The 11442-nt window shown below is 53.8% G+C and overlaps 1 protein-coding gene across 5 annotated transcripts in view; it reads right to left on the reverse strand.

Moving 5' to 3' along the window:
• The window catches only part of ARHGEF9 (Cdc42 guanine nucleotide exchange factor 9), a 239427-nt gene extending 232461 nt beyond the window's left edge, over positions 1 to 6966 (reverse strand). For all 5 annotated transcript variants that reach the window (XM_041118918.1, XM_041118921.1, XM_041118919.1 and 2 more), the window contains exons 1-3: positions 6205 to 6966; positions 2809 to 3236; positions 1135 to 1348 (exon numbers count right to left, since the gene is read on the reverse strand). The gene's annotated coding sequence lies outside the window, so the exon portion shown is untranslated. The remainder of the gene's footprint in view (positions 1 to 1134; positions 1349 to 2808; positions 3237 to 6204) is intronic.
• Between the last annotated feature and the right edge of the window lie 4476 nt (positions 6967 to 11442).

Consider the following 11442-nt stretch of genomic DNA (forward strand, 5'->3'; position numbering starts at 1 on the left):
TGCTCATCCCCAAGTCAGAGCCATCATCCTGTACCTCCTTCTGGGCCTCATTAATAACCCTTCCCCTAATTAGGCACAGGAGCAGCCCAGCAGCAATCTCTTCCAGCTCAGGTGCAGGAGCAGACCTTCACCACCCCTGTTAACCAAGGGGGATGGCACCAGTTCACACACCTCAGCAAGGTTTGCAGGATCAGACCTGATGAGCACACACTGGCTCGAGAAGCACCCTGTGCGGTGCTCCAATGCTACTTCTTTTTTTCCATGAACCGCAGTCGCTGAGCTCCGGGCAGCCCTTGGCCGTGCTCCCCGCTGGCTCCTGCTCCCAGGCTTTGCTCGGAGGCAGAAGGAGCAGAACCATAACTAGGTTCATTTGAGTAGAAACCTAAAACCTGCAGAAAACACTGAGGATACTAAAATCAGCAGAAAGACCTTAAATCCTGCTTATACCGGGGAAATTCCAAGGTACTTGCTTAGAGTGCTCTGCAGAGAACTAAATGATTGAAACAGCAGGTGGTGAAGATGGGCAATTCTTGCCTCAAACAGGAGGTGATGGAGCCCAGGCGAGAAATAAATAACAGGAGCAAATGGACTTTCCTTTGAATATTACCTTAGGCCCATCAAGAGATTAACAAACTTAAGGGACCACAAGGGCTGATGAAGGTGAAGGCAAGCCCAGGAAATGCTGAGCTGGCTTATTGATTTATTTTTCTGGGTCTAGCAAAAATTGGCAGCTTAAGGCGGCTCAGCTGGGGCTATAGGCAATGTGGCAGCCCCCCCCAGTCGCCATCCTTTCCCTCCCTCCTCACCTCTCCAGCAGATGCCTCACTTCAAATACCATCAAGGACGTAACTGCCCTGGGACCCCCTAAACATGACTCCATCAACATCCCTGAAGTCAGAAAAAAAAACCCAAACCAAAAGCGATAAGGAATTAACAGCTTCTTGGAAACCCAAACAAAGTTTCTGTAGTGACGCAGGTGTCAGAAGTTGTGCTTCTATAATTAAGAGAGCACAACTGCTTCCTGCTGGGGTGCCTATAGGGAGTTCAACCCTATAGCAATGCAAAAGCAGCTTGGGAACCGCTGCAGCTGCCTTGTAAAGGAGACCTCAAGCCTCTGCAGGGGTTCAGATTTACAGCTGGGTCTTATGGACTGGGTTGGGTCGGGGTTGAGCTGCAAAAGCCCCTGTTTGAAAAGAAATAGGTCGTATCAGCAGTCTCTTCTAGTAGATGCTCAGTGGAGGGATGCCCAGTCACTGCGGTGTTACCCCATCCCATAAACTAAAGTCCTTTCTGCTCTCTGTAGCCAACCCGCTATTGGTCTCATACCTCTTCATACATGATGTGTGCCCTGAAATCAATGAAAACACGAGATCATAGAATCGTAGATCCTCATTTTTTAATTCAGACACCTTGACCAGGTGTTACAGGCTCCTTCCCCCTCCCAGAAGGGTTAAGTGCTTCCATACTCCTAATTTATTCCTTATATTTTACCTTTATAAAGATCCAACAGCATCTGGTTCATTGTCTCCTTTCATTTTCTATTACATTTAGTTCAAATAGTCTCAGCTGAGGTAGGACATCTGGCCCCATCATCCTTCCACCAAAGCTGGGCATCAAATTAGACTGCCCTCAGGCAGGGGATGGGTTGCAGTTTTGCCTGGATAGCACCTTGTGCCCTGCGCTGACCCAGGATGGGAAATCCCAGGCACTGCCCAACTACCCAAACCACCCCCCCGAGCCCCCCTGCCACGGCGTGTGGGGCTGCTCGGCTGCGCCAGCTTCTCTTCCGCTCTCTTTTCCCTAATCCCCTGTACTGCAGCCGGATATACACACACGTTTGTTTGGGGGGAGAAACACCAACCACTCCACGCTTGGGAGTCAAATCCAAATATAGAGCCTCCTAAAAACAGGCAATTTTCCCACAACCCTGTTGTTTCTCTGGTGCTCCCTCTGGCTTAGACCTGGTTAGATCTGGCGTGGGGTCAGGAAAACACCCGTAACAAGGCAGGGGGAGGATTAAACTCGCGTGATCTTGGTTTGCAGTCTCAGAGGAGACAGGCACTGGGTGGCTTAGTCCAACACCCAATTTTATAGCCTACAATTAATTCAAGTGACCCATAGGCCAGGCAAGATGGCCTGAAGAGCTCAGGGGCACGGATAGGGACAGCTTCCACTTAGCCACCGCCGGCATGATGCTGAGTTAAAGACGGTGGGCTGGAAGATGCAGCCTGGTGCCCCTCGGCAGCATTTATTCTACCTTTTAAATAAAGCACAGCCCTGGAGCTTCGGCCACACCAGAGTGGGGTGCAGCAGCAGGAGGTGACCCCTCTGCCCCGCCAGGCAGGGCAATGAATGCCCTCACCCTGGAGTTAGCACCCCATCGCCAGAGGGTTCGGTTTTCCTTCAGGTTCCAGCTGCACATCCAAGATAAGGCAGTCCACCCAGAGCAGGAGATCAGAGACTTCTCCCCGCAGCTTAAAGTTTTAATGGCTGGAGGATGGGGCAGAGAAACGTTCTGCTCTTGAGCACATCACCAAACCACACTCATTAACTCCTGATTCGCGCTATAATGAGGGTTCATTTGTGCTCCTAGTCCCCCTTTCACCAACCCTGGGTTTATTCACGGGTGATTCCTATTCTTGCCCCGGGCCTTGCTTATTCCTCATCTACAAGTGTTATTTTTTAGGGAGGGGAAAAAGAGCCTAGGAGTATGTTCCTGGAGTAGCACAGGAGCCCTCACAGCAATACCTGCACCCCGAGAGCCGGGGGTGGCAAACCACAGTGGGAAACAAATTAAGGATGGGAAACCTGGAGGAAAGGATGAAATCCCCAAGGCGAGGGCTGAGCACGGCGCACATCACTGGAGTGGCTCTTCTTCTGCCAGAGCTCAGATGGTTGTCACAAATTCTTGCCTGCTGCAATCCCCGGCTGATTCTCCGTAACTCAGCAGAAAGTTTGCAACACGTATTTCTTGCCATCTCCACTCCACTGGCAGGTGCTTCGCGGGGAAGGTCTCGCTGTCTTGCAACACCGCTGATTTGCTGCTCCGTTTGTAGAGGTTTGTATATATGGCGCTTGCTCGAGCATCCGCCGTGCGGGTCTCCTTGCAGCCCCGTTTCTGCTCCCCCCAGAGCACGGCGTAGACTTCAGCTCCCTACGTTATGGCTCTGCCCTGCAGCAGGCTCAGCTCCACCCAGGAACATGTTAAGAAGGATCTTGTCTTAACAAGAAACCAACTGGCAGAGGAGCAAACAACAAACAACAATAAGAGTTAGCACATACCCCAGCCGCCGCTGCTCGGCGCCCCAAAGCCGCCCCACGGAGACGCCGTCGCTTCCCTCGCCCTCACGTGAAGGCAGGCGGGCACTTTTGACAGCGGCCGGCGACGTGCCCCTTAGCAGGGTTTGGGATTTGCAGGCGAAGCTGCTCTTTGCTGAGCTCAAGCATTGCGCTCGTGGGCAGAGCCAAGGCTCCTGCCCCAAGCCCCCAGGAAAGCATCCCCACCGGCAGCCTCCCCGGCTACCAGCGGCCACGGGGCCACCTGGAGAATGGTAGGGGTGCTCAGAAATAACGCAGGCGAGGTGGTAAGGGGAGGCTGAGGGTGGTTTTGCGGTTGCACCCGAGGACCACGAGTGCCCAAAGCGGGCAGAGCCCGCACGCTGCCTGCCCTCGGCGGCTGCACGAAGGGACTTGCCAGCAGAGCCGCGGCGTGGGAAGCGTGGCCGGGCTGAGTCACGCCGTGTCGTCCCGGCCCCGCAGAGCCTGTCCTTTGTGCACAAGCTGGTTTTCCAGTCTCCAGCTACTGCAGAGCTCTCGCACGGGACTGGCAAGCAGCAATGCTGTCTCAAAATCCACAAGCAAAGGTGCCCTTTCTCCCCTTCACCCTGAAGGAAGAGTCCCCTAAACAATTCTCCATCCTCCTAAGCAGCTCAGACACGCCTTAACAGTGCTTTGGTCTCTGCTTGCCATCCCCAGAAACCCTATTCTTCCACACTTTTCCCCAAACTGGGCTCTCCCAGAGCTACCGTCCAGCCCCTGAGCCCAACCGCAGCCTGGGCTGGGCGAGACGGGCAGGGACCAACAGGCAGGCCCCTGAGCACCAAGTGGGAAAACAAGGAAACATTTCCACATATTAACTTCATTTCCTTTGTTTCCTCCAGCCCGGCAGCCTCGCTGGTGGGTTATTAATAGCACGCTGCAGACGAGCGCCGGGGCTGGCCCAGGCTCCAGCCTCCCAGCGCCCGCCCCGATGGCCACCGCTCCCAGCACCCCTCCGTGCCCGGGAGGGGACGATGCCGGTGGGATCCACTCACTAAACGTGCAGAAAAGCCATGTCCCTTGCAGCTGCACTGCAAATACCTGGCAGGTGAATAACATTGAAGAAAGATCTGGGAAATAGCCAAGTTTTTGCTGCTTCCCCAACTTGGGATGCTGAAAAATCACGTTTTTAACATCAAACCTCCTGTAGTCTCATTATTTTCTATTTGTGGAAGAGGAAACCACGGTCTCCTGCAATTGCAAAGCAAATGCTGCCAGGATCCAGTGCAGCAGAAGGAGCAGAGGGGAGGCAGCCAAAGGCAAGGCTGCTGCCCAAGTCAGGAGCATGCCCCAGCAGCACCCACAAAAGCAAAAAAACCCCAATAGCTCCAGCACTCACAGCACAGACACGAGCATTTGCAGGTTTCTTAAAGCACATTACTTTCTTTTAACTTGGGAGGCGGCCTTTTGAGCAAGCAGTGGATGAGGTAGAGCAAAGCTGGATGCTTGCAAGTCAGGCAGGGAGGTTTTGGGTCCTGTCTCACGGGTGCTTCGCCCCGGCAGCACCTTTGGGATCGATCTGCCTTGACGTGCTGCCCAGGATGTGCTGACAAGGGGAGGGGGGACCCCTCTGGGACCCCTCGGCAACATGACTGGGACCGAAAGCCCTGTTTCCCCACCAGCTCCCTGCCAAACCGCCTTGTGGTCCATCCTTTGCTGTTCCCATCGCCATGGCCCGCAAGGAGACATTTCTTCAGCAGCATCCTCCCCTGCTCCCGACGCTCAGCCCACAGCCGGGCACCTCCAGCGAGGGGGAAGGCGTTTGTGAGACCACCACCTTCATCCATGCTGGGGATTAGAGCCAAAACCAGGAGGGAGAGCCTGAGCGGGCAGGAGGGAGGTGGGCAGGAACCTCCGGGTCTCTCCCCGGGGAGAGGAGCGATACTTTTGCCCCAGCCCGGCTCCCCCCATCACGGGGATGCCAAGCCACTAACCCAGTTAAGCAGCTCTGCTTGAACCAGTCCAAACGTGCATGCTGGAGATGGGCATGATCTCCGAACGCAGAAGCCAGGAGCAGCCCCGGGGAGATTTCTGCAGCGTGACTCACGCTCGCCCGGCCCCGGAGCAGCTCGGGGACCGAGCAAAGCCACCTGCAGCTCAGAGGGGCTGGAGCCCAGCAGAGCTGCCAGCCTGCCCCGGGTCCTGCTCGGCAGCGGTCCCGCCGGTGGGCTTGGGGCAAGGGCACGGCCAAGCTTCAGCGAAGCTGCAGAAGAGGTAGAAAATGGGGGAGTGCTGGCAGAGATGCCTTTTCATCTCTGGATTCTCCAGAAATAACCCCCAAGGACCCATCTGCTTGGTAGGCTCTGCAGTATTGCTGCTTCAGCAGGGAAATGTGAACAAGCACAAGTGGAGGAGAATGGAGGGCCCCAGCGCAAGGGCAAAATATTGCAATTGATTTTAAGCCTGGAAGAAGTAGTTTTATCCACCCAGCCTGCCCCAAGTCCCCTGGGCCATGGAGTTTCACCTACTGACAGCTGCTGACCTGGAGATGTTGCTGGAGGGAAAACCCACATTGCAGAAAACATCTCTTTTGAAAAAAAAGCCTTCAGAGCAATGGAGAGTTCCCCACCTGCCTTGCAAAGTTCCCCCAGATGCCAGATACCCTCTGAAAATCCCAGACGTCCTGTTTTGTGGGAGGTTACCGACCCGCAGCTTCCAGCCCCGTGTCTCCCCGGAGCATGCTTTTGAACATGGGAGGTTCCTAAACCCAACCGTTCGGACCCCAGCACCGACTCCACCACCTCGTCTCCATCGTATATGGTGCTGGCCTCCCCTGACATCGCATCCCCGCTCGTTTCTACAAACCAGCATTTAATGGTTGAATACCACCACAGTGGCAGCGCGACCCCCCAGCTCAGATGGGTCTCAGAAGGGTTTTCTGGAGACCTGCCAGCTCCTCCTGGGATGTGAAGACGGAGCCGGCGTTCCCCGGGGACGGCTTGTTAAGGAAGCAAACTGCTGAGCTGCCGCCTGGGACCATGCGGGGCCCCGGACGAGATGGACGGGAGCTCCTTCACCCGGCACCGCTGGCCGAATGCTGGTGCAGCATCTCAGCGAGATGGTTTCTGCTGTCCCATCCCTCCAGCTTCTCTCTCAAACCCCAGCCAGAGGGGATATCCAGAACCTCCAGTGTGGAGCTTCGGCGACTAATGCGCTCCAGCTGCTGTGACACAAATAACACCCTTGGAAACATCAGCTTCATGATTTGCCGCTTTGGTGTAATTTCTAATAGTAGATAGGGAGGAGGAATGTGTGGGACAGATCAATACAGGATTAAAATGACAGGCAGCGTATAAACATGGGGGTCTGCTGCCAGCATAGCTCAGTGGGTGAAAAAAACCCAATATGTATGATTTTGGCTTATGTTTTGTTATTTATGTATATTTGTCCAGTTACACACTTCTGTAAATAAACCCCAGTGTGTCATCCCCCCACCTGCATACCCTGGGGTATATTTTGAGCCGATTGAAAGCCCTTGTTCCTGGCTGTTCATAACAGAGCTTTCAATATCAAAGCTGATCAGTCTTTTCAAACACCTTGCTCCGGTGCTCACGCCCAGCCATGCCTTACCCTGACAGCCTTTCAAAGCCACTGCTGCCATCCCTTGCTGTTCAGACCGACATTTGGGTTTGCCCTGGCTTCAGGTACCTAAGCAAAACCACCAACAATAATGTAAAAGCATGTGTGCCTGAATGCATTTTGCACCAGAAAAAGGAAAAAAAAATAAAATTACTTTTTATCCTTGGCATAGGAGGTGCAGGCAGGTTTGACCCCAGTGGGCTGTTTGCAGCCCTTGCAAGCAGCTCCCATGGGTGCCGTGCTCCTGGCTGGGATGGCACAGGCAGGGAGATGATATTATGCATCATTAGTGGCACCATTGCCCTCCTGATCACCCCGTTGGAAAAGGAGTTCAGAAGAGAGGGGCTGGAGAAAGCCAAGGTGTGGAGAGCCAGCCTTGCAATGAGAGAAAGACACGCAGGGCTGTGGAGTCATCCCGGCAAAGGCTAAAACGTACCTTGGTTGCAGGCAAGTGCTTAAGCAGGGAGAGTAGCCAGCGAAGGATCCTGCAGGAAAAGTGCGCCAGGGCTGTTAGTCCTTGTCCTGGAAAACCAGGACTTGAATTCACGGTCGCGGGAGGGTCAGTAAAATGGCATTACAGCTCCCGGGGCTGGCTCGGGGCGAGAGCACTGCCCTCCTCCCCAGTCAGCCGGAGACCATCGTAGCCCAAAACCAGCCGGCTGTTGACTCTGAAAAGCTGCATGTGTAACCAGGCAAGTCATATGCAATGATATCAGCCTCACTTCAAACAAGCATTAATTCTGGGGCCGAAAGTTGGTGATTTATTTGTCAGGCTATATTAATTTACCTGTCTCACCACAGAAGCACTCAGCCAGCTCCGTTTCCTACAGGCTCCTGCTCAGCTGCCAAATCCATTGCCTCTGATGAAATCACTATTATTTGCTTTTTTAAAAAATTTAAACAATTCTTCTGTACACCTGATTGCACCAGCAATCAGATCGTGCTCCTTTCTGGGGGAGGTCGGGCGATGGCCGGAGCGGCTGCCGCAGACCAGCACCCCTGCGCATCCGCACGGCGCTGACAAAGTCGGCTCAGCCCTGTGTGAGAAACAGCTCCGCCAGCGGCTGCAGCAAAACCAGAAGCAGCTTCAGTGGTTTCAACTGGAAAAAAATTCTCTGCTGATTCCTCTGTGGGGAAAAAGCAGTGGCTTCGCACAGGCCCCTCTGGGGTGGGCTGTCAAGTGTGCGACGCTGTGGCCATGGTACACATGCTGAGGTCACTTTATCCCAGGTTTAAAGCCAGTCCCCAAAAATGGCTGTTCATGGCCAGTTTTGCCTCTTAAATGGTGCCTTGTTCACCACAGGTCTCCTACTTTGAGGAGCTAGGCATCTCTCCTAGATCCAGATGCCAGCATCTTTCCTAGATACTGGAAGATTGTAGGACTGGCTTTGTTCTGTTTAATGGAAAAAGAGGTGAACCTCCCCCTGGGTGAGCCTGAGCTAACGAATCTACTGGATTCTGGGGGGGTCTCATTGCATCCCCCTTTCCTTCTTGGCACAGGTCTCTCATTAGCCTCAAAACCCCCAAAACAAGGAGCTGAGGATGCTGTGTGGCAACCAAAAATATTCCCAGGGGGGTCAGTGTTAGAGGATTCAAGAAGAGGAAAAAAAGCCCCTAAGTAAGGGCTGACAGTTGATGGGTCACCATAAAACACCAAGTGCACAGTGCCCGAACCCACCCTGCTCCCTAACGCATCGTTACTCACCGCTCGTCACCAAAGGGAGATCGCCTGCAGACCAGCAGCTTGCTCCAACGTCAAGAAGCACCTGAGCTTACGCTGCTTTGGGTCAATATTGGGGGATTTTCTAAAACAGAGCACAGCAAAACGGAACAACCACATCCCCGAAGGAGACTCCGAACTGCGACGGGTGGAAGCCTGGAGGAACCATGCTGTGCCACCGTCCCCGAGGCGACCGAGCAAGCAGTCACCGAGCAAAAATAACATGCTGCGAGGCCAGGGGAGACATTCTGGGTGTAGAATAGGAGCAGCAAGACCCAGCTTCGCTCCGGGCACTCAAACCTTGGCGTTTCCCCGCAGCTGGTAATGTCATGCTAATGAAAGATCTATAGGCACACGCCAGGGAGTTTTCTTTTTTAGACTGGTTCGTGGGGTTTTTTTGGAAGAAACAATAGCAGAAAACAGCACTCCTCCCTCTCTTGATCTGGCTCAGTTCCAGATTTCACTTTTTTCCCCCTAGTTTCACACCAAGAGGCACTTTATTATTGCAAACAAATTATTTATCCAAAAAGGAATAGGAGCCTGTAGAAGGTAACAGCACATCCTTGGTGTGATGTTAATACGACATGGAATTTGACTTCCCCACGTTGCAAAAAAACACATGGAAAAACGTAGCAGAGCGCAACGGGGAGGCAGGAGATCAGATCAAACAGATCAGATCAAACAGAGCAAACCTCCCGATCAAAGCCAACACGACTTTGCGTGTTGCCGTTCAACGGCAACTACCCGGGGCGGAGGAGGGAGGTCCTCAGACATGCTGGAAACGCATGCGGGCACCGACATGTGAGTTCCTGCCTTCTCTCGCCTGGCCTTGTGCAAGAAAGCGCCATTTCTTCCCACCGCCAAGCCCTCCGCACGGACACACAAGGCAGGATTCGCCCCGGGAGGAAGGCAGGGCACAGCGCCCGGCGGGGCTGGAAAAGCATCTACCAAGGCTCGCAGGAGGAGGTGTTATTACAAAGCCCCATTGTGCTGGGTGGGATATTCTCGAGGAAAAAAAAAAAAATCAGGGTGGAGCCAAGCACATGAAAATCGAATGAAGGAGGAATCACCCAGGGAACAGAGGCGAGCAAGCAAAGGGAAGCAGCAAATCCCCACTTCTTGTGTCGCTGGAAGGGAATTAACCAAAGGCGCAAGCAGAAGATAGAGCACAAACCGCAGTGCCCTGAGCTGGAGCCTGCCCAGGCTGTATTACGTGGTGGGGTAGCACGCAGCCCCGACGGTCAAGGTGGAGCCGAGCTCACCACCCTCCAGCAACAGGAGAAACCTTCTTTGCAGGTCCGGTTGAAGCAGCACAGCCTCCCTCCCCCGTCTGCACCCACCCACCCTTTGGAGATGCTAAGTAATGCCCTGGAAACCTTCCCGTGCATTTCCGAAGCAGGAGGAAGAGAAGGGAGTCTTCCTCAGGCAGCCCTTGGCGTGAGAACAAACACAGCCAGCCTCGTGTGGCTTTATAAAGGATCGGTTTATTTATATGTTGGCGGGTCTCTGGCATCCTGCCCTTTTGACATCCCTCCTCCAAACACGGCAGCTCTTGTTGGCCCCAGAGCACCCTTTAGGGACATTTGAGGTCAGCAGCGATGACACCAACTGCGCTGGCCAAGGGCCAGGAGCGATAACCCAGCTGGCAGGGCAGGGGCTGGCCCCACGGTACCTGAGCAAGGCGAGCAGGACAAGGATGGTGGCCAAAGCCAAACAAGGCACATTCACAGTGATGAGGCAGCTCCACGGTCAGGCTGGGAAGTCAACGCATGCATCGGGGTCTGGATCAGCGGGGTCCATGGCCAGGGGTAGGCTGGGCTGGGGCTGGAACCCTGCACGACAGCCCAAGGAGGGCTAGGGAGTCAAAGCTGAGCTTAAATGGGCTCCTGGGCCCATGAGTGTGGGTCCCAGGTGAGGTTGCTCAGGGCCATTAAGGTCTGGTAGTGCCCTCAGGGCCCCGACAGCCTGGCTCCAAAGCTGTCCTGCGGGAAAGCAGGAAGAAAGAGATGCCATGGCCAAAAAGGATGAGTTGATGCAACGGGAGTTGGGGCTCAGGGAGAGCCCAGCCAGCGTTGGGGAATTCGTGGTTCTCAGCAGCCCCTATGGGGATGATACAAGGGGAGAACAAGCCATCACCACCTTTGCTCTGCCCTGTTGGGCTGAACCCATGCACAGCATCCATGGAGCAGCAAGCGAAGCCCAGGCACAGCAAGAAATGAAAGATCTGACCCAAAAGGTCCAAATGTGTCCCATCCAGCATGAGTGCAAATCATGGAGAAATCCTCCCAGCTGGTCCCCGGGCTGGCAGAAGCCAAGCTGTTGGGACCAGAGTGTTTCAGTCCCCAGCTATATAGTTTTTAGCACGGTCTGGTCACTGCAACAAATAGAAAAAACACATACAAAACCCCCACAAAATTAATAAACAACATCTGTGAGGTCTGAGCTGTGTCAGACAGACTCGGGCTCTGTGGCTTTCCTTTAGCTCAAGCCATGTCACCACGCTGAGCATGCAGTGAAATCCCTCTATTTATGTCGTAGGATTTCTTTCCTCAAGTCCTGTTTTTCAGTCAGCCTTAATCACTTTTTAGTTGTATTTGAGTCTTCCTTGCCTTCAGCATTCCTTAATTTTGGAGATGCTTCCCATAAAAGAGTTGTGCCTGTCATCCTCCTGGGGCTCCCAAACGGAGGCTACAAGTCTCATTTGAACAAACATGCCCTTCACGTTAGCAGCTTCTCCAGCCCTGGAAAGCAAGGGGAGAAGTTCATCACTGCCTCCAGCTCTGGTACCATTACTCAAAAGCCAGAGCAGCCAGCTGGGGAGTCTT

The sequence above is a fragment of the Aquila chrysaetos genome, chromosome 21 (assembly GCF_900496995.4).
Source record: "Aquila chrysaetos chrysaetos chromosome 21, bAquChr1.4, whole genome shotgun sequence".
Classification (NCBI taxonomy): domain Eukaryota; kingdom Metazoa; phylum Chordata; class Aves; order Accipitriformes; family Accipitridae; genus Aquila; species Aquila chrysaetos.